The sequence below is a fragment of the Budorcas taxicolor genome, chromosome 12, assembly GCF_023091745.1.
Source record: "Budorcas taxicolor isolate Tak-1 chromosome 12, Takin1.1, whole genome shotgun sequence".
NCBI lineage: Eukaryota > Metazoa > Chordata > Mammalia > Artiodactyla > Bovidae > Budorcas > Budorcas taxicolor.
The window spans coordinates 28594744-28615094 of NC_068921.1; the positions used below are offsets into that span (position 1 = coordinate 28594744).

General features: G+C 37.1%; 1 protein-coding gene across 3 annotated transcripts in view; it reads left to right on the forward strand.

Annotated features, from left to right (window-relative positions):
- The window catches only part of N4BP2L2 (NEDD4 binding protein 2 like 2), a 68515-nt gene that overhangs the window by 16810 nt on the left and 31354 nt on the right, over window positions 1-20351 (forward strand). The window lies entirely within an intron of this gene.

Consider the following 20351-nt stretch of genomic DNA (forward strand, 5'->3'; position numbering starts at 1 on the left):
TTGTCAAATGCCAATACAGTAGGTATATCAGTCACCAGGGGTTTTTTCCTCTGTAATTTATGTTTTCATCACCCTTCTTCTTAAGCCATTCCCTGTCTCTCCATACTCCCCAATTCTGGAATGAAAAACAGGGCAATGACTATATAGTTTATAAAAGCTCTTCACGTTATTCTGATAGTATATCACTTTTCTCTATTTAAATTAACACAGGATAATTCTAGTGTGAAAAATACTTTAGACAGCTCCTTAGCATTAATTATAGGAAGATTTGTCCTCTGGATTGTTTTACTTCTCCAGGTTTTAGCTTTTCTTTAAGGACAACTGTGTATCTCACTTTATCGTTTTTGTAAGATTGTGTTCCATCACTTAAAGTTTTAAAATCGAGATGGAATTCATTTCAGAGCTCTTGGGCAGTTCATCCTAATTTTGCTTTGATTTATCCATTTTTAGGAAAGAAAAAAACAAGCTAATAACAATTGTTGAAAATTTTTTATGTGTTTTACATGGTAATAGTTCATGTCGTTTAAATCTTCCTTCTCCTAAACCAACCTATCCTAAATCCTACAGTATATTTTTTTCTTTAATTTTAATTTGTATGAAGTATAGTTGATTAACAGTGTTGTGGTAGTTATAGGTGTAGAGCAAAGTGGTGAATCTCATAATCTTCCGATGTTGTTTTAAAACTTTTTAGAATTTTTTTTCAGCTTTAAATATTCTCTCACATCTTTATATTTCTTTTTAACTAATATTAAATTATTAAGTAATACTAATTGCAAGGCTCAAAACTAAACATAGTACTTTAACAAGGTCTTTATTATATTGCCTTTAATGAGTTAATATAATTTTTATTTGTAGTCTCCAGTACTGTTTATATTTAAATGAGTATTACTGTATTTTATTTTGTTTTAACACATGTATGTTTGTATATATTTGTTCATCCTAACTATGATAATAGTAGAAATATACTAACTCATGTTTTATGTATAAATGTATATACAATTATGTGTTCATGTTTCCTTTATTCACTATTTTCATAATTCTTTTGTTTCAGAGTAGTACTTCCTGGTATTTGGGCTTGCTTTTCCCAGCATTTTATTATGTAAATTGACATTTTGAAATAGAAGAAGGATTTAATTTTGGGACAGGTGAAACAACTGTTAGGTATATATTTTGTGCTCCTTTCTCTTTGTCCTTATAAAATTTTATTTAGAAGTAATAGTACCATTAGGTTTTGAACAGCAGCCAGATTTATTTCGAGGACCTAGAGAATTGCCTTTGGAAGATACAAATGATGAAGCAACTTGTTCATAATAGTAAGTCTATAAAATAAATTTCCAGATTTTATTACAGATTAAATGTCATCTCCTAATAATTTTTGAGTAGTAAAGAGATTGTTAATCATTACCAAATATTTTTAAAAGTTATAAATGTTTACTGAGGTGATGAGGTAACATTCTAGAAGACGTTTTTGTTGGGGCTTTTTGTGTTTTTTTTGTTTGTGTTTTGGCCACACTACTTGGTATGTAGGATCTCAGTTCCTTGACTAGGGATCGAACGTGCACCCCTGCATTGGAAACATGGAGTTTAACCACTGGACCACCAGGGACGTCCCCAATTTTTTTTATTTTTAAACAGAGTAAATTAAAAGTTACCCCAAGCATTCTGACTAATGTTATTTTTTACTTTGGAACAGTAACAGAACAGAGAAATGAATATGTAATAAAAGATGAAATTCACCAATTAAAAGTTTTTTCATCCAAGTTTTTCCTTCTATTCAGACATTCTTTTTTAAAATTTAGATATATTCCTAATGGATTAGCTCCCTCTGCTGCTTCCTGCCATTCTGAGTTGGTCTCCATCACAAAGAAAAAAATGCGCATTACTCATCATATTTAACTAAGGTGAACAATTTAGTTAAACAGAATATAGATTCTAGTCTGGTTCGGAAAGATTCTTTTTGAAAAGTAAATTTATATTTTTCTATATGTCAGTACTGCCAATAAAATATTTGTGTGGTAATTAAGTTGAACTTTTGATGCTTTTTAAATTGATCTTTCATATTCACTTTCCTAAAAGAAAATGTTAGCTTTTTAATATATTATGTGTTTTAAAGTAAGATTGTTTACAGAAAATCAGGTTGTATTTTGTTGATGGTATGATAGGGTGGATTTAACTACTTGAAGTTTGCTTATCTCTTACCTAAATAATACAGGTTATGAAATTTCCCAGTTTTATATATAGGTAAGTTTTGAAAGAATTTATGATATCAAAGGATATAAAATATTTGTTTTGCCCATAATTGAGTTTTTGTTGTGGTGGAAATGTCTGACTTTCTGAGTCTGGTTTTCTAAGTATTTTCAGAGAAAATTGGTAATGTTCTGTTTGGAAAAATGTTGAAGAAATGTGGTTGTTCATGTATTAGTACCTTGATGAGATAGCTGTCCTAGGGTTTATTGAAGTATCATGTAGTAGTATAACATAAATGCAGTAACTGAGGGTTAACTGAATCCTAATAACTGAGAATTCAGTTGTTAGGGCTGGAGTGTATGTCTGTGTTTGTCTGCAACCCTGTATAAATAGAGTAATGCCTCTTAGTCTAGAATCATAACAAAAGACAATATTACTTACTTTTGTTACAATGACCATTCAAAATAAACATTTGATGGAAGCAGAACAGCAGATCATTAGTGGGTTTTAGAGTTAAATTTTGTACATTACAATTTATAAATAAAAATTTTTTTCTTATTAAAATTGTTAGCTGTAATTTTTGAGAAAGGAAAGATTATATTAAGGGATTAATGGTTATCCTCTTTGGTGATGGTTTTCTTTCTCTTTGCAGTTAAATTAGATTTGCATATTTTATTTTTTAAATTAAGGTATTATTAAAGCAATTGGTTTCCCTATATGTATGCCAGATTTTTTTCCTCAAAATATCCTAAAGATGGCAAGAAGTAGTATTAAATGAATTCATTGAAGTAGATTCTGAAAGGAGTAATTAGTGATTGTCTTGTGTGTGATTTTTATTCCTTTTTTTTTCTTTGCTGAGCAGCATTTAAATTAATTCAGTTCAGTTGATTCAAATTGCCTAAGTCTTAAGTCTAAACAATTTTCAGTTGTGCCTGGCTGTAAATTTCAGAGCAAATCTTGAAAAGTTTATAATTATGATTTTTGCAACTAAAATTAGAAAACTTAGATTCAGTATCTTTATATAGATTGTACTGAATGGCCTAATTTTTGTAATGGAATATACAATTTTGAATATCACCTATGGAAATTCTCAATTCAGTTTTGCTATCAATTTATACACAGAAACAAGGGGAAAGAGTAGCATAAAAATCTCTGAAAAGAGATCCTCAGAGAAAAAATGAGTTATTTTTGAAGCTAGAACTGTGTCCGTTTGGAACGTTTTGACTTTTTGTTATCTTTAATAGAAGATAAATTTTGTTTATTTTGGTTAGTTAGATTAGAAATAATCCTTTTCTTCCCGTTCCTCCTAACAAATTTTATTCTGTGAATGATAACCCTGTCTCATTCCAGGTGTAAAAATTGCAGTCATTACAATGGACTTCCCAGCGTGAAGTCCATTAACTTTAGTAAGCTGTCTTAAGTGTGTAAAAAATAAACTTTCATCTAACACGGACACAGCCATACTCTAACCTCTAATCTTAGATATAGTCACATTACCAGAGCATTGTATCTACTTTGGGAATGACTGAAGACTTCATTGGTGTTGTGCAGTTGTTAATATTTCCGTGTTTGTTTTTTTTCAATTTAACTGTTTGTAAATTAATGGGAAGATGGAGAGATTTTTGAGATGGCCTACTAGGCTTTTTGCCTTTCAACTTTATTATAGGTAGGTAAGGGAAAAAAATAAGAATAATCTGTTCATTCATGGTTAAAGTTGTGTTCAAGTTCAGTACAATCTATTAAAATATACTTTATTTGGATTATTTTTTTGTTTTGCAGTTTCATCTGTATCCTCAGATAGGACATGTAAAGATAAACTTTTACCCTACAACAGTAATTATACAACTTTGTTACTGTCTCTTCAATTGTAGTTCTGGACTCTTCAGTCTTTTTAGTATATCAGAATGAAAGAAAATTTGATTTGGAAAAGGATCATGAGTTCTTTCTTTTTATTTATTTATTTATTTTTAAATATTTTTTTCATTTTCTTCTTAATGGTATTAGAAATCATGTTTCTTTCATAGTCTTTTCCTATACATGTTTTCTTTTTCTTCACTCCATTTTCTGCGCAGCTATCCTCATGTTAACTTCATAACATTTTTAATGAAGATGGTGGGATGGTAAGTTTCTGTCAAAAATAGAGGAAACTTTTTTCCCTTCTGTGTTGCACTGAATTCATTGTTCCTTGTGAACCTTATTTCATCATGTTAAACTTACAAACTACAGTTTTGCAGTTTCCTGACTGTATGGTTTAGGTAGAACTTTGATATGAAAATAGTTGGAAAGGTTTATAAGAATCGATTGGTGTTACTGTTGTTGTTGTTTAGTCACTAAGTTGTATCCTACTGTTTTCCCACCACATGCGACCCCTAACCTGTTTAGCCCTCCAGGTTTCTCTGTCCTAGGAATTTCCCAGGCAGAAATACTGGAGTGGATTGCCATTTCCTCCTCCAGGGGCTCTTCCAGACCCAGGGATCAAACCTGCGTCTCCTGCTTGACAGGCAAATTCTTTGTTACCACTGAGCCACCTGGAAAGCCCTATTCACTGGTTAGGAATCCCATAAGCATAATGTAGTACTTGGATGTATGTATTTGAGAAAAACTTATTTTACAGTACTCAAGCCTCTTCCTGATAGACCAGTTGATAAAAGTAGTTGGAAACTCACTCTTATGGAATTCACTGTTGTCATGATTCTTTTATCTGACCTTAAGTGAATGGTTCTGAAAGAAAGCTGAAAGCTATTTTTGAGTTCAACTTTTATAGGTGATTCTTCATATTCTCCAATACTACTACAACGAGCAGTAGGATTTTAATACAAACAAGCCTTAATTTAATAATACTTATTTAAGTAGCTACCATTTAGTTAATGCCTGTCAGTGCCTATCCCTTTTCTAAGTGTAATTGTAGATGTAATTTTTATATCATACAGTCTCTCTAATTTTTTATAAAGAGAAAACAGAAACTTAAGAGAAATTAAGCAATTTATCCTGTGAACATAGTTTCTCTGGGAAGTGATGATAACTAGGAGTCACATCTAGTTCAGACGTATTCCTCATTGCAGCTCATTTTATCTTTTAAACCACATAGTTATCTTTGGTTAAATTCTTGTTATTAATTTAGGGTCTTTTTCTAGGCAGCAAAGAAATTCCAGTGGAAAACTGAGTGCATTTTTATGGTACCTTTTTGAGTGTATAGGGTTAGAGGTATGTTGACTCACCAGTGAAGCTGAGTGAAGAAATCTGAAAGTGACCATTTATTTAGAATGCTTCAATTCAGTTCAGTTCAGTCGCTCAGTCGTGTCCAACTCTTTGCGACCCCATGAATGGCAGCACGCCAGGCCTCCCTGTCCATCACCAGCTCCCAGAGTTGACTCAGACTCAGGTCCATCGAGTCAGTGTTGCGATCCAGCCATCTCATCCTCTGTCGTCCCGTTTTCTTCCTGCCCCCAATCCCTCCCAGCGTCAGAGTCTTTTCTAATGAGTCAACTCTTCGCATGAGGTGGCCAAAGTACTGGAGTTTCAGCTTTAGCATCAGTCCTTCCAGTGAACACCCAGGACTGATCTCCTTTAGAATGGACTGGTTGGATCTCCTTGCAGTCCAAGGGACTCTCAAGAGTCTTCTCCAGCACCACAGTTCAAAAGCATCAATTCTTCGGCACTTAGCTTTCTTCACAGTCCAACTCTCACATCCATACATGACCACTAGAATGCTTATTTTAAGTCAAAATTGAAAGCTTGGATGCCATTTAGTATATAATTATTTTCTGCAAAGTGTACACTGATGGTTGATAATCATATTTCAGCAATATCTTTTGAATTACATTTTTATATGTGCTGTTGTGCTTTTATATTTTATTTTAATATCTCCTGATTTTAGCTAGCACTTGAAATATGTAGTATTCAATAAATGGATTGTTAAATTGTGTAAGCTATGTGTTACGCTGATTAATTTTGAGAGAGTATGGGGCTTCCCTGTTAGAGGAGTCTTTGAGGGAGTTATTTCCTAAATAGACCAACACTGTTTTAAGTGATGTTAGTGGATTTTTCTTTTGATGTCCACTTATTTATTAAGTGTGCTAGCAGTAGCTGTCATGGAAATCACATTAGTTTTCTGAATTTCTGAAGAATTTAGTTTTTTTTACCTTTTGTAATAATTAGCATCCTTTTTCTTTTATGTTGTTTACATTAATTTTCTAAAAGAACAATAAAGGAGCCTGTTAAGTTTTCTATAGAAATAAAATATTGAATTAATTAGATTCTGTAAGGAAAGCCTTTGAGTACAAAATGAAGAGCTCTTACTGTTGAAAATGTGCCTTATTTTGTTTTAGTTAACTTAAAAAATAGAAGGGCTGGATCTTACTTGATTTTTTTAAATTCCTTGAGGGTAGTTTCTGGATTTTCTTTTTGTTGTTGTTTCTAAATTGGAAATCAGAGGTAGAGTTTTTGTTAGAGTGGGCAAGAAATAGCATTGGTTTCATGAATAGATTAGGATAGTTTTTGGTTCATGAAACTGCATTAGGAGATTGAGATTATTGAAATATTATATAATGTAACACTGACAAAGATATGGTTAAAACATTTCATTTTGAATATAAGTAAATTGAAGTATTTATAAGAAATGTGATAGGAGACCTGGGTTAGACATTTTGAATTAATTGGAAAGTAGTGAGGAAAAAAATTTAGTTCTGGGGAATGATAGGAAAGAAATTGTTAAAGCTGGAGAGCTAGTGGTCAAAAGTGGTAATTTCTCCTTCCACATCTTCCCTTTGCTGTGTAAAGACCAATAGAGCCCAGGCATTATACTAAGAAAGATTATCTTTCTCTGATGGCTCAGCTGGTAAAGTATCTGCCTGCAGTGTGGGAGACCTGGGTTCGATCCCTGGGTTGGGAACATCCCCTGGAGAAGGTAAAGGCTACCCACTCCAGTTTTCTGGTCTGGAGAATTCCATGGCCCGTGCAGTCCATAGGGTGGCAAAGAGTCGGACACGACTGAGTGACTTTAATTTTCACTTTCTTAAGGGCGTGAAAGCATGGTCTTCCTTGTCTTTGAAGCTTTGTCCTTTAAAGAGTCAATAAATATTTGTTGAATATTAAACGTCTTCTCCAGAAAATAATCAACCTCTTGATACTAAGGACCCATTCATCTAAACACAACAACTGTATAGGGCAGTTCATAATTTAGGAAACATGGAGATACAAAGTGTGAATTAGTTTTGTTTGATACTTGCTAAGAAAGAGCGTCCAAGCAGAGAGGAAGGCTCATCCATCTAACTTGTTTTATCTAACAGTATCAGAGCCTTTTGTTTGAAATTTTGAATCTTGTTAGTAGTCTTTACATTTGTGATCTATGATCAAAAAATTAAATACTAGAATACAGGTAAGTAGGGCAGCCTTGAGACTTTGTTTCTTTTAGGGTCATTTAGAGATTATTTTTTTATATTTTCTTTGACACTTCTATTCTTCCTCTTAACTTTCCCCATGAGACTTCATCATGTCTCACTAGGACCTAGTAGTCTCTCCACATTTATCTTTGCCACAGAGGAACTAGAGAAATCTATAACTTAAAATTTTTTTTAAGTATAAATTACATCCCTCCTGCTTAAAGTCTATGTGATCTGGCCCTTGGCTTCTTCCCTGACTGTGTCTTGTACCCTCTGCTCTTCATTTACTACATTGTGTCTATACTGGCCTTTTGCTCTGTTTTTCAGATATGCAAAGCTTGATCTTGCTTTAAACACTAAGCTCTTTTTTTCTTTCTGGAATGCTCTAAATTGTTTCTGTTGTTCCTGTGCCTTGCATAATTCTAAGCATTCAGGTCTCACCTCAGTGTCACCTCCACAGAGAGCCCTAACTATTCCAATCTAAAGTAAAGTAGCCCCACCTCTGTCACTCTGTTAAACCGTCCTGTTGTTTTCATCACAGTACCTGATAGTAGTTGAATACAATTTGTTGGGGGTCTTTTGAATTCGAATATAAGTTCTATGATAACCTGTTTGTTCTGTTCATAACTGTCCACAGAACCTAATCCATTGCCTATAGTAGTGCAGGACCTCCTGTGTGCGTGTGCTCAGTCACTTCAGACTTCTTGCGACCCTATGGACTGTTGCCTGTCAGGCTTCTCTGTCCATGGGATTTTCCAGGCAAGAATACTGCAGTGGGCTGTCGTGCCCTTTTCCAAGGGATCTTCTGACCCAGGGATCGAACCCAGGTCTGCTGCATTGCAGGCTGATTCTTTACCACTGAGCCATGGGGGAAGTCCTTCTTTTAATAGTATTTCTCCCCAATGGTGTTTTCTTTTTAAACCTGTCCTCTGTGCTCCAGCCCGTATACTTAACTGCCTAGTTGAGATTTCTACTCTAAAGCCTGAAAAATTGAATCTGTGATCTGTCACATCTGTGGAACTCCAGGATTTTCATTCGTGGAGAATGGATCTACCATCCATCTATTTTTGTAAACAGATACTTGAGAGTCTTCTTTGATGCCTTCTTTCCTCCTTCATATTCAGTTCATCAACTGGGGTATTTGAATTTTGCCACTTAATTATCTGGAGTCTCTTCATTTTTGACTGCCATCTTTGTATTGGGTTGGCCAAAAAGTTTGTTTGGGTTTTTCCATAAGAATAGTTTGAATTATCATCTCTTCCTGATGCTGCAGTCCCCACAGCTGTACTTTCTCTATTCTAGCCCTTTTTCTCCACAGTCTTAGAAGACTGAAATATAATGTAGATATAGAAAAGTGCTTAAAGTTTAAGTATATAGCTCAGTAGATTTTCACAGTGAACATACCCATGTAACCAGAATCCTACTCAAGAAGTAGAACATTACCAGCAAATTAGAAACCCTTAGTGTCCCCTTTTTTCGAGAGTGATCTTTGTAAAATGAAAATATGATCATGAATAAAACCTTTCAGGTGCTTCCCATTGCTGTTAGGATAAAGACCAAAAACCATAATGTGGTTGATGTGGCCCCTACCTTCTTTTCCAACCTCATGTTTTGTTACTCCTCATACTTTCTGTGTTCCAGCCCTACTGGCCACTTCTCAATTTCTTGAATGTACTATTCTGTTCCTTTTTCCTGGAAAGTTCTATGTGCACGCAGCCTTTCCATACTCACCCTTCAGATTGGAGCTCTTCAAGGAAACCTTGGATGTAGCAGGCAGGCTTGGTGAAGTCCAAAATACATAGTATACGCTCTCATGTACTTTTTTCCATTAATTTGTATATGATTATTTCCTCTCCCTTTTATTCTTAAGCACCATGTGTTGGAGGTTGTACCAGTTACATGGTCATCAGAACAATGAGAAAGAGTGGTATTCAGTGTTCATGCAATAAGTGAATATGAGAAGTCTCAGCTTGTTATGGGCTTAATTGTGTCCTCTTAAAATTTCATGTGTTGGAAGTCCTGATCCAGTATTTTATAATGTGACTATTTTTAGGATACAGGCCCTTTAGAGGTAATTAAGGTAAAATGAAGTCATATGATTGGACCCTGATCCAATATGATTGGTGTCCTTAAGAGGTGGTTAGGATACAGACACACAAAAAGGGAAGACCTTAACAACACTGGAGGAAGACAGCCATCTGCAAGCCAAGGAGAGAGGCTTTTGAAGAAACCTACCCTGCTGACACCTTGATCTTGAACTTCTAACCTCCGGAATTGTGAGAAGGTTAATTGCTGTTGTTTAAGCAACCCTGACTGATGCTTTGTGGCTTTGGAAAACGGACACAGATTTTAGTACTGGGAAGTGGGATGCTGCTCTAAGAAATATCTGAGAATGTAGAAATGGCCTTAGAATTGGCTATTGCAGAGGCTGGAATAATTTTGAGCTTCATGTTAGAAAAAGCCAAGGTTGCCTTCTGTGATTATAGTTAGAAATATGAACATTAAAGGTGATTTCTGCTGAGGGCTCTGAAAGAGGGCTATCGGGAAGGTTTCTATCACTTAGCATGTATGATCATATTAATAGAAATAAGAAAAGGGTGCTTCTGATAAGGTCCCAGATGAAAGTGAGGAACATGTTACTGGAAACGTAAGGAAAGGCAGTCATGCTATAAGGTGGCAGGAAGCTTGGCTAAATTGTGTTCTATGGGTTTCTGGGAAATTGAACTGTTCAGTGATAAACTTGGATATTTAACTGAAATTTATAAGCAAAGTGTTAAAAGTGTGGCCTGGTTTCTCCTTGCTGCTTAAACTAAAACACAAGAGGACAAAGATAATTGGAGAAAGATTAAGCAAAATGGAACCAAAACTTTGAAGATTTGGAAATTCTCAGCCTATGCATGTTGCAAAAAATTCGAAAGTGTGTTCTGGAGACAACATCAAGGCTGTTGCTAGACAACCATTTGATAAAGGGAGTATGGACATGTGACTTAGGGATTCATAAAGCCATCTCAGCAGGACCTGAGATGGGGTTATGGCAGCAGAAACACTACCAGCTTGGACTGAAAGGGACAGAGACAGGATGAAATGAGGGAGGCTGTCAGACTTCTGATTCTATAAGACAAGTCAGTAGAGCCATCTGTGTCACCTGGCTGAAAGCAAGTGTTTTCCTCCAAGAAAAGAGTAGCATGACTCTGAAGGCAATTCAGAGGTCAACAGGGCTGCCACTGCCACCATGGGGTCAGAGCACCAAGCCTGATAGGGTGGGGCTCCAGCCCAGTGGGCCCAGAATATGGAGCCATAGATTGTTTTTTATTGTTGATTATTAAATATTGTTCAACATTAAAATCTTATGAAACTTGCCTTATTACAGTCTTGCTCGGGATCCATCATCTCTTTCTGATTTTTCCTTTTTGGGATGGAAACATTTTGAAAGCATACAAGTTGTCTGCAGTCACATGGTTAAATAACAGCTGAAGAGAAATTTTGCCTCAGGATAAATCATATCTCAAGTTGACCCATAGCTGGTTTAAATGGTATTTAGAGAAGATTTTTGGATTTAAGAGTTGATGCTGCTACTGCTGCTAAGTCACTTCAGTTGTGTCTGACTCTGTGTGACTCCATAGATGTCAGCCCAGCAGGCTCCTCCATCCCTTGGATTCTCTAGGCAAGAATACTGGAGTGGGTTGCCATCTCCTTCTAGAGTTGATGCTAGAAGGGGCTAACACTGTGGGCTCTTGGAATGGGATGAATGTGTTTTGCATATGAGAAGGACATTAGTTGATGGGAGGCAAGAGGGTGGAGTGTTAAATGGGCTGAATTATGACCCCTCAAAATTCATATGTTGAGGTCCTAATCCTCAGTACCTCAGCAAGTAATTATATTTAGAGATAGTACCTTTAATGAGATAATTAAGATACGGATGGGCTGTAATTCAATATAACTGGTGTCCTTTTAAGAACAGGAAATTAGGACACAGCCATAAACAGAAGGAAGACCTTTGAAGACATTGGCAGAAGAAGGCCATCTACCAGTGAAAGAGAGAGGCCTTAGAAGAAACCAACCTTGTGGACACCTTGATCTCAGACTTGAAGCTTCTAGAATTGTGAGAAAATAAACTGCTGTTTAAGCCACCCAGTCTGCATTTTGTCACAGTCCTAACAAACTAGTACACAGTATTGTACCTGATAGTTGAGAGGCACTTGTGAGGCATTTCTTCTGTAGTTCCTTTATGTATAAAATGAGGACATTTGACTTGGTCAGTGGTTCTTAATTTTTAATTTAGTTCAAAACTGTCTGAAAATGGAATGCGTTTCATTAAGAAATGTATAGTGGGCTGCCTGCCCTGTGAGCTATTCATTGTGCACCCTAGTTCTGTGTTTCAGACACTATCTTTGCTGTACCTCAGAGATTGTTTTGAAAAGCAGAAACCTCCACTTTTAGTAGAGCACAGAATTTCAAATTGCAACTTGGGCAAGTCACTTAGTTTTATGAAACTTTTCCTCTTAAATGAGAATACCTTCTTAAATAGGATTATTGGATGGATTATTTGAGTATGTTAGAATTTTAGCTGAAGTAGCTTGTGTGTTAACCTTGAAACTGATTTTGTTTGCCTTTTGATGATTTCACTTCCTTATACACTAGAGATGGCAGAAAAGGAAACAAAGCAATTGGTTGAGTTTTATACTAGTTAGAAAGGTCTAAAGGATAAAGTCTGGCTTTTTTGTTATTTAACAAAGATACTCATTAGCATAGGCAGTCAGAAATTAAGCTGTGTAATACTTCAAAACAGTTTGGGATGTATGCCTTTTTGTCAAGAGTGGCACTGATTTTTCATTTGTGTTGTATTTACTCTTCGTATGATCGAGTCAGTTTGATATTCTCATCTTCGTTGACAAATATGCTTGATTAGTTTCACAGACAGTGTATTGGCCAGTTCACACGAATCCATTTCTTTAACAGAAGAAAAAAAATTCTTTTAATGTCAAGCATGATAAAAGTAAGGAGCTTTTCCCCACCACCCTTAGCTTTCATGAATACATTTTTTTGTTTTGTTTTTCGTCATAACCTTATGTGTCATGTTTGTGTGACAGTGAGATATCAGCTTACCTGTAGTTCTGTGAAACTTCATTGCACCCTAGGCTTTTGTGAAAGGAGTTATTCAGATGGGAACATCAATTTGAGTGGATGTCAGCTTTCTATTTTTGTAGTGCAGTCCAGGAGGTGACAGAGTAGACAAAGGGGAAGAAGGCATTTGTTGGAGAGTCAGAGAGGAGTAATATTTTAAGTTTCTTTTAAAATTTGTAATATTTTAAAGTTTATATTATCTTAATTACTAGTATCTTGTGTTTATTATTTTAAATGCTAGTATTCTAAATTTTTGATAACATACCATTCTTTTTGAATCAATTCTTAGATTATTTTCTACTCTAACAGTGCAGTAGAAGAAATTATTATATATTTAGAAACAGTTTACCTATAGAAGAATGACATTATCTAGGGGGAGTATAGATAGCGCTCAGTGGAGAAAGGAAATCAGAAGAAAAAGCAGCTAATCAGGTTTTAATTAAGTAATTTGCTGTTGAGGCTTTCTAATAAGTAAGGTGTTGGTTAGTTGTGTTGTGGAAATAATGTGGAAAGTACAAGAAATGTTTGTTTGGTCATATGAATTCTCCCCTTATAGGAACTGGATTAGACCTGCTGAAGTCACAAGAGTGTAGTAGGTCTTTCAGACTGAAATTCAGGTGAGCATCTTACCAAGGGTGGTTTAAAAGAGCGGAAGTAGGTGTTAACATAGTTTCAGAAAAAACCAAGCATTATTCTGAGGAAACAATAAATCCAGTCAATGAATAAAAAACAAAAGCATAATAAACTGGGAGACAATGAGGGACCAGAAACTGAAATGCATCTGAGTAAATGAGTAAGGTTGAGTGCATACAGGGATAACACTAGGCCATTGGCAGGAGTGGTATTGTAAGACTGGAAACTTGTTTTACTGATTGTTTCAGTGTATCATTTCTTGGTGGATGATGGACTGATGAACAGGATATGCACGGGGGTGTGGGGGGTACGGGGGAGGGTACGGGGGAGGGGTTGGAAATAGGGCTTCCTCTGAATTGTCTTGCTTGGTGCGTATCAGAATGATTTATGTTGTTTCTAAGAACATCAGGTGTATCTTGACTTTTGGGACAATCTGTGCAGATACATAGTAGAAGTACTCAGTGCAGTGAGAAAACAGCAGATGTAGGCTACAGTTTCTGGGGATGGAATGGTGTTTTCTGATTGAAGGAATGTGGTTGAGAAATATGAACCAGTAGTAAGAAGGGTCAGTAAAATGTTTTCTGGATGAGTGTGTTGCAGTGGAGTTAATTACTTTTCCACTGTTCATTTAGTACATTGGTAGTCAGTGAAATGTGGAGGACTGGACATAGGAAAAAGTGGAGTTTAGTAAGGGAAAATAGGTAAGGGGGAAAGGCTGTGGACAGTAGTAACTGAATGGTCAAAGGCTCAGAGATGGTAACAGTAAGTATTGAATTTATTCATGCTTATATTTATTCATTCAACAGTGTTTCATGAGTGCTTACTATGTGCCAGGCATTGTTTTAATGATAGCTGCTGCTGCTTCTACGTCACTTCAGTCGTGTCCAACTCTGTGTGACCCCATAGACTGCAGCCCACCAGGCTCCCCCGTCCCTAGGATTCTCCAGGCAAGAACACTGGAATGGGTTGCCATTTCCTTCTCCAGTGCATGAAAGTGAAAAGTGAAAGTGAAGTCACTCAGTTGAGTCTGACTCCTAGCGACCCCATGGACTTCAGCCTACCAGGCTCCTCCATCCATGGGATTTTCCAGGCAAGAGTACTGGAATGGGGTACCATTGCCTTCTCCGTTTAATGATAGATCAATGAGCAAAGCAGACAAAACCTCTGCCCTCCCTACCTGAGTCAGGGTAGGGAGACAGACTAAATCAATAAACAGGTATCTGGGAGGTCAGATGGTAAGTGCTGTGGACAAAATTGAAGCGCATAAGTGGTATAAGGAGGATGAGGCTTAGTGGAATGTGTACCACTTCACTTGAAGTGATCGATAAAAGCTGAATTGATAAGGTAACATTTGAGCAGAGACTTGAAGAAAATGAGAGTGAATTAGCAAAGAAAGAAGCAAGGATGGAGCAGGACTGAGGGTCCTGCAAGTGAGAGCTCTGATGAGGTGGGACAGTTTGGAGCTAAGTGAGCAAAGGGCAAGGTGGTAGAAGAGAGAGGAAAAAGGAACAAGATGATAATGGGCCTTGTAAATTATTGAAGAAATACAGACCTTTACTCTGCTTGAAATGGGAAGCTGTTGGAGGGTTTTGAGCAGGGGATGATGTGATCTGACTTGTGTTTTAAGTTATACAAAGTCAGTTCTGGCTGCTGTCTTGAGAATCACTTTAGAGATAAGAATGGAAGCAGGGACTAACTAGACAGCTCTTGGAATAATCCAAATGAGAGGTGATTGAGACCTCGGCCAGGGAACAAAGGTAGAGGTAGTGAGAACTGGTTGAAGCTAGAACTAACAAGATTTGCTAAATTCATCAAATAATGGGTATGAGAAGGATGAAGTTACAGTTTACTAAGATACAATATAGGAGGAGCACATTTAGAAAGGAAACCAGGTGTTTTCCTGTTTAGTTTTGGGCATCTTAAGTTTTAGGTGCTTTCTGGACGTTGAATGGAGATGTAGAATAGATCGTGTGTTCAGAGTTCATGGGCGAGGTCTGGGTTGGAAATACAAATTTGGGTATGGATGGGAGAGCAGGCTTTTTATTGTTGGTGGAGCATAAAGTTTAGTCTGAAGTGTAACAAGAGGTAACTCCAAACATCAGTTCTCAATCTTGTCTACGTTATAACACACACAGAAGACAAAATTTTTGGGATTTGCTGGAGTAAATGGACCAGGCTACTCTTCCCAAGGCTTTTGGTCCTGGAGCTCAGAAATTCCACCTGCCATGGGCTTCATTTAGCAGTCTTATCTGTACCCATCAGAGGCGGTGCCAAGCACAATAGTTAGGAAACTCTACTTGAGAGAAGGGGCCTGATAAAGGAGACTGAAAACACAATGTTAACAAGCTAAGACTTATCTTGCTGACAGTAGGAATCACAAGAGATTTTTACCAGAAATATGACAGTTAATATTTGTTTTAATTGGTGTTTTTCAAACTCTTCATGGTGAAAAGTGTTTTTTTTTTTAAATTTTCCAATGCATTGTAGTCTGATAATTTAGTAAAGTATAATTAAAAAGTGAATTTAGTAGAAAAATTTTAATATGTGAAATACTTTATAATTCAATTCAACAAGATAACAAAAATTATTCTCAAATTCCTGCAAAAGTTACTGGTTTCTCATGGACTGGCATCAGTACAGATAACACTTTCAGTAGCATTGTTTGGGACGGAGCATACTTTACAGAGTAGTAATAGAAAGAAGAAAACCTCTATGGACATGTTACAGTTAGTTGGAAAACCACCAGGGGTTTTGTGGTGTTTGTTGAATCACCTAAGATAGCCTAACTGGATGATGTTTCGGCAGAGGCATGAAGCTTACTGGTGGGGACTTACTCTACTGGTAAGTGCCCTGGCCACCCTAGTGTGGTCTCCTCCATTTCTCCTCCAGCATTCTACTCTTTGGGAGTCACTCTGGAGTGGCCTGACCTTGGTCAAGTGTAGCTTATGTCTAACCATATCTTGATTGATAGAAGTTTCATTATTTGTTCCAGCCTTTTGTGAAGTGACTACCATGAAAGAAGAGTGGAATGGTTAGCCTTTCTTCACATTTAGTGCATGAAGCTACTCTTATCCTGGCAGAGCTAGTTTTCTTGCTTCTCTGTTTTTGTTCCCCTACTAAAAGAACCAGCATTTATCAGAGAAAAATAGGAATTCTCCTGAACTGCTGTTGTGTTTTTCTCTTTTGTATTTTGGAGGATGTGAACTACACTCTGGAAGTGAATATACCTATCCCAACAGGGATGTTATTTACTCAAACTTCCTTCTTTCTTTAAATATTATTTATTTAATAAATAAAATAAATATATTTTATTTATAATAAATATTTTATTTTTATTAAATATTTATTTAATAAATATTTATTTAGTTGGCTGCACTGGGTCTTTGTTGCAGCATGCCAGATCTTAGTTGTGGCATGCAAACTCTTAGCTGTGGCATGTGGGATCTGGTTCCCTGACCAGAGATCAAACCTGGGCCCCTCCATTGGAGAGTCCTAGCCACTGGACCACCCAAGAAAGTTTCAAGTTTCTTTTTTTCTTGATTAAAAAAAAGAGCTTATTTGTCTATAATAAGCACCAGTCTACCTCAGTTTGTGCAAACCACCCCCTACCTAACCCTGCCTACCTTAACTTAACGCTAGCCTATCTTAAGTCTGGGGCAAGAATAAAAGAGAAGGCACTATCAGGTTAGAACCCATATGTTTAAGGTAGCTGATAAATTCACAAGTTGTGCTTGGCATTATACTCTGAGTCAAGAAGTCATTGCAAAATGGCTCTTGACTATGAAGTCTGAATTTGGAATGTAGTGGCATGTCAGTTGACTGACCCACCCCTTCCTCACCAGGGCTGAGTCTCAGATATGTCAGAAGGGTGGTCAAAAAGCAGAAGTAGCCTGGTTGCACACCCTTTTTGCAGAGGTAATCAAATTATGTGGTTGGTGCGGTGGGGCCAGTCAACCAGCTGGCACATTAGCGTCTTCATAGCCTTCTCAGGGCTTCCTTTGTGGCTCAGCTGGTAAGGAATCCGCCTGCAGTGCGGGAGACCTTGATTGGGAAGATCCCCTGGAGAAAGGAAAGGCTACCCACTCAAGTGTTCTGGCCTAGAGAATTCCATAGACTGTATAGTCCATGCACTTGTAAAGAGTCGGAGAGGACTGGGCGACTTTGACTTTGACTTAGCTGTCTTCAGTCCAAATCCCAAGAGAAGCTGCAGTTGCCGCAAGCGACCACGTGAGGGCAACTCGGGAAACAGTGGTAAGAGATCACAGCCTTCTGGTCAAGGGCTCAAAAGGGCACCAGATGTTTGCTTGCTGGAGTGCCACTGCCTCGACCACTGATACCTCATCTCCCACTGTGTTCCAGGCCATCTCCGGCCCCTTTGTTCCAGGGGACGTAAAGGAACAAGAGCTGACTGACTGCCTGCGGAGGTGACTGGTGTGAGGTCTGTTCTTGACAAGACCCATTTGACTATCTCCGGGGGTAGGAAAGGCAGGAAAAGCACAGGCTAGCCCTTGGAGTCCCTGAAGGGAGCCAGTGGCAGTGTTCAAAAGGCATGATCTTTTGAGTGGTTAATTTCATGGGTACCAGTCAGTCATAACAGACTGGTTACTGTGCTAGAGAGAAAACCTATGGGTCCTTTGGGATCAGTCCTGTTAGTTGATGGTAAGTGGAAGATGGGGTCGGGGGAGGGTCTGGAGAAGGGGTTGGGCAGTGAATTAAGAGGGAGTGCAGGGTACTATATGCAGAATTCAAGCACTTTAACAAACTGTGGCCACAGAAACATACTAATTAATTTAGCCCTTTGAGATCTGAGACTCATGGTCTCCTATATCCATGGCAACTTTTACAAGCCTAAGAAAATTGTGTGGTTTCTCCAGTTTCCCCCTAGTTCTTTTCTAGGGTAGGTAAAGTCTGAGTGACTGTTATGAGACAAGAATTCCTGGTTCTAGGTCAGTAGTGCCTTTCTCACCTCTGCTATTTGCTGGCATTAGTTGGAGATATTTGCAGCCTGACTTCTACTTTCCTGGATACAAGGAGTAGAATGTGGCCTCTCACTTGTACATGTTGAATTAACAGGAGATGTGTCTCTGTGGCTGCTGGTTTTAGGAACAAGTCTGAAAATTTTTTTCAGGGAGAGAGTAGCCAACGGACTTTGTTTAGGTTCTGGTTTGACAGGTTATTGTTAGGCCTTAGGTGTTGGAGACCACCGTTAAGGTAGGATATTCTGCTCAAGGAAACCAGGAATGGAAAAATGCAGGTTTTCAAGCCAATGTCTTTAGAGACCCTGGAAAACCAATTTATTTCATTGACTTCAAGGATGAAGAGCTTGGAGGTCCTAGAAGGGAAAGTGAGAAAGCCAGAGAGAGAGGAAGTTCTAAAATCATCGTAACAAACAGCACATAGAATTTCTGCCATCCTTTTCAGTCACTTGATTTTTCAATGTATTGGGTATGTATAAAGGTACAAGCTCTATATTGATGGTTGTAAAGATGGTTATGATACACCTTTCTATATTTACTTGACATTTATATAAAAAATTAATAGAAATTAGACCGAAAATGTGACATACTGTACCTGGAAACCTAAAGACATATATATAGGAAGCAGATGAAAAAGTATCATTGATAATTATGCTGATAGGATTGAAGGAGAAAGGAGAATGGAGGTTTCAGGCAGTAAGAAATTGAGCAGGATAGGTTTGAGTATGTTGGAGATGGCTGAATGAGGGTGAAAGGGTTAAAACATTGCTTTTAAGTAGAACAGCAACAAAGATAGTATAGTGAATAAAATACTACAGTCACAATCAAGAAACTAGAATCATTGCTGTCATACTGCAGTTTTGTGACCCTGTACAAGTTGCTGTCCTAGTTCATGACCCAAATGTTACATATAAATAAATGTCCTTTTGTTTTCTCATGAATACTGTGAATATTAATGAGGTGCTATTTATAACATTCTGGATTCTTCAAAAAATACTAAACATTATACATATTATTGGCAGAGTATTTTGACATAGTTTTTTTTTAAAACCCAGGTTTAAAAAGTGGATTATTGGGGCTAAAAGGGATGTACAGGTCAACTAACTCAAATCTCACATTTTGTAAATGAGGAAATTAAGATCCAAGGAGGTAAAATAACTTAACCACCTAAATTCAGTGGAAGAACTAGGACTAGCATCCAGCACTCCTAGTTTTTTCAGTCATTTTTTTCCTTTACCAAAATTCTTTCCAGTAAGTATATATAGTGAGTAATATTAGCCTGTAGTGTTTGAATAGTTCATTAGTAAGTGGATCCTTGACAGTTGCAAATTGACTACCCAGAAAAATTCATGGAAATTCTAATGCAATTTTATGAAAGTTGATTTCCTACTTAATTTTTATATCAAAAACAACATAAAGCATCATTGAAGATAGGCTCAGTTTTAGTACTTGCTTGAGTTCATTTAACATTTTAACAAGAAACCTTGACAAGAGATATTGCTGTAATTTGGAGATAGGAATGGGGTACTTACCCAACTCAGCAATACTTGACATCAGAATTCTTTGTGAACTAATTTATTGAGTAATTGTGGGAATATTGGCTGATGATAAAAGCCGAAGACCAAAGTCATGTATCAATATAAAACCTGAATGCACTGTATATAGGTAAGGTTCTCATCACTTTTACAGAATGTAAAGGTAACACAGTTCTACATGTGCAACACAGTGATGCACAGGATACATAGAGAAGTAGAAACTGCATCAAAGAAGTCAAGCGGTATGCTGTATGCTGCCTGGAAGTCAGCCAGAAGATGTGTTGTGAACCATCTCTTTAAAACTACGGAAGAGTGTCATTGTCTGAATTCTATGACCATAAACCTGAATCCACTACAGATTCAACTTTATAGACAGTTTCTTCTTTGGAACATAATCTTAAAGGGGGGGAGGGAAATAAAACCGTTTTTCTCCCTTTAAGATTATGGTACAAGAATGCAGCCAGCCCATCACAAAGGTTATATATAGTCTGCAACCCCACTGACACTGTATGTGC